Here is a 3,148-nt window from a genome sequence, read left to right as displayed (position 1 = left end):
CCGGCAGCCAGGGGAAGGAAGGCCTATTGCATGGATCTCTTAGTGCAACGGGCCTCTAGTCAGCAAATAATAATGCTGTCCATTCCTCCTATATTCATCTTTCTCTCAGATTCCAGAGTAATACTTCTTTATAAGTAATGTCAGATTCCAAAAACAAGTGATAGCTGGTGCCTTTTCCATCTTCTTCTCTGTGTGTATGTGTTTAGGGAAGACTACTGCTAATGCAGAATTTTAATCCTAAATTGTCCTGTGTTTGAACCCAAAACACCACTCTGTAATCTAACACACACAGAGAAAGCCAGCAGTCTCTTAGATTATATTGGTCATCTGCTTGCTTAATGAAAAGTTTATAGTTTACATTTTCAGGAGAGCAAATAGCATAAATCTGAGCAAAGTATAAAGAAGTAAAAATAAAAAAAATTTTCAGTGAAAAGTCCCAGAGTTTGAAAATACTTTTTTTACATAAGTTACTTTATAGTTAAATATTATCCTGTAGGTCACAAAATGTGGGCATGAGTAAAGAGCAAAAAGTCAAGTAAATAAAAGCACGTACATAATTAGCCACTGCTATGAAAAAAGAAAAACCAAACTATCATTTTCTAATAACATATCTCACCAAAAAGTAAAGATCTGACTTTATCTCCTTGCCTCTGCCTTAAACTAAGTTATAATAAAGTTAATTATCCAAGATTATTATACCAGGATATTTTCTCTCTACATATTCTGAATAACTCTAACAAAGGCTGGCAGACAATTCGATTATTTCCACTTTTCACTATTATGAACAAAGTTTTAAAGAATCCTTATATATGCACCTCTCTCTATACACATGAACAAGTATTTCTCTAGGACATATTTTTCTGGAAGTAGAGCTACTAGGTCAAAAGGCAAAATTCCACTGAGAGAAATGTTCCATGGAGTGTGTAGGAAAGTACCTTATACCCCATAACTCTGGCAAAAGGAGATATTCTGTTTTTTTTTAAAAAATGTGTTGCCAATTAGGTGGACAAAAGATTATCACTGCTCTATTTTGCATTTCCTTATTTACTGAGATTGAAACTCTTTTTCTTATTTTCTTCTAGCCTGTATGGAATGCCTTTCCATTTTCTTAATGGTATCTTTTAATGAGTTTTTAATTTCAGTTTTGATCAAGCCTAATTTATTTTTTTCCTTTATGTTTAGTGCTTTTACTGTCCCCTCTAAGATACCTTTGCTTACCCCAAGGTCCCAAAGATATTCAACAATGTCCTTTGGTAACATTTTAGAGTTTTAGCTTTCACATTCATACTTAGGACTGACCTTAAATGAATGTTTGTGTGTTCTCAGGGATAGGCTGAGATTCTTACACTACTTTTGTTCTATCATGCAATTAAATCATTGTCCGATCACCCTGAGCTTGTGGAGGTTTGATTTTACATTTTCTTAAGTGAGTTTATTCAACTTTGTCCTCAGTCTTAGGTGAAGTCTTAATTTTAGGGTACTGCTTTACTTATAAAGTATTTACCAAGCCCCTTGAACTCAGCAGGTTTCAAACTCTGATCTTTTGAACAATTTAAGATTTTACTTCACTATTCACAAGTGATACTTGATTTTATATATATATGTGCATGGAAAGTTTGGTATTACCATGACAATAATTTCAGTAAGAACTAGGATGGAAATCACTGTCTGATTCATTAGGTTGTGTACATCCATTCAGTAACTCCTTCCAGAATTTAGGGAATATTCCTTTGGATATGGAGCTCACCTCTAATTTTATTCTGCATTTCAGTATTCTGCTTGTTTTTAGGGTGGCTTATTTGTGAAATCTCAAGGATCCAACACATGATCAGAACCAGATGGCAGTAATCCATGCAGCCTCCTCCGTGCTGGCAAGAACTTCCAAGTTTTACATAACTGATCTGGGAGGCTGCACATTTCATTTTGGGGCTGGATTTTTAGGTTAAAAGACAAAAATCTCTGAAAATTCTAGTTTTATGTTGAAAAAGATCCAACACTTGGAACCCGAAATGGTAAAAATGCTATTTTATACACACATTTATACTTGGTCATATTACAAGTAACAGAAAAACAGGTATGCTGCTCAGATTCCAACCTGGGTATGTTTGCGGAAAGATAACCTCAATGGGACATCCCACCAATGCACGGAGAGAATCACCTCCCCCCAGGAGTGGAAGAGGAGGCCTGGGGCTGAGCGGGCCAAAGGAAAGCAAGCCAGTGGTCCCTGTTTTACGGCTTCCACAGAACAATGGGAATAGACCACAGTTGTGTGTCTCAAGACAGAATGGTTCTCGCATTAATAAGAGGATATAGAAAAGAGGGGAAAAGATACAAAAGTAGGCTCCATTTACAATCTCATTTTAATAAATGTTAAGTGGAGGGATTTAAGTCTATGATCTGCCAAGTTTCTTCTACTAGTAATTCTAAAATTCCATGCTTCTTACCTACAGAAATGAGATAGTGAAGGAATGTCGAAGGCCCTGTGTGCTGCTGCAGACACAATCTCTGTGGCAGGAATGGCATTGTTACTTGTGTGTCAGTGCCAACTACAGTTCTTTGTTTAGGCACACCAACTTTTTCCCCTCCCCTTCAGACAACCCTCCCCCCGACCCCCATCCCCAGAGCCTTGATATAATTTCCATAAGCAAGCAATATCTAGTTCCACTAAATATTTTCTCCTTAATATCTTATCCCCACAGTGTTTCTCTGCCATTTTAAATGTTTTTAAAATGAATCTTAATCTTTTTTATTTATATCATATTTATTCTCAGAATCTTAAACTTCTAGCTATTTTCCCTAGGAATATCTTTTCAACTTTGTACTCTTAACCAATGTTCTTTTGTTTCAAAGTGAAAACAGAGGTTTGTCTTTCTAAACCATATGTTTATCCATTATCAGCTTGTTTCAAGTTTCGCACATGCATATATACATACAGATATACCTATTATTGTTTTACTCGTTAAGGTAGAGGACTCTACTAATGAGACTGATGTTACAGGCTAGATCTCCAAGTGGATTAATGAGTTTTGTTTATTTGTCCCATGGCCAAAAATTACACTCTTGAACCTAATAAGCTATTTTGCAAATGTGTACCTTTTGTTAAAAAGTGGCCTAAAAAAGTATGAATGACTCAGTGTAAATCCATTAC

The 3,148-nt window shown here is 35.8% G+C and overlaps 1 protein-coding gene across 1 annotated transcript in view; it reads right to left on the bottom strand.

Annotated features, from left to right (window-relative positions):
• The window catches only part of LRP12 (LDL receptor related protein 12), a gene marked incomplete at its 5' end in the record, with an annotated part of 25,490 nt that overhangs the window by 8,328 nt on the left and 14,014 nt on the right, over positions 1-3,148 (bottom strand). The gene's annotated exons all lie outside the window — the stretch shown is intronic.

This window comes from Myotis davidii, unplaced genomic scaffold (assembly GCF_000327345.1).
Source record: "Myotis davidii unplaced genomic scaffold, ASM32734v1 scaffold497, whole genome shotgun sequence".
In the NCBI taxonomy this organism is placed as follows: domain Eukaryota; kingdom Metazoa; phylum Chordata; class Mammalia; order Chiroptera; family Vespertilionidae; genus Myotis; species Myotis davidii.
This window is presented reverse-complemented; position numbering and strand designations above follow the sequence as displayed.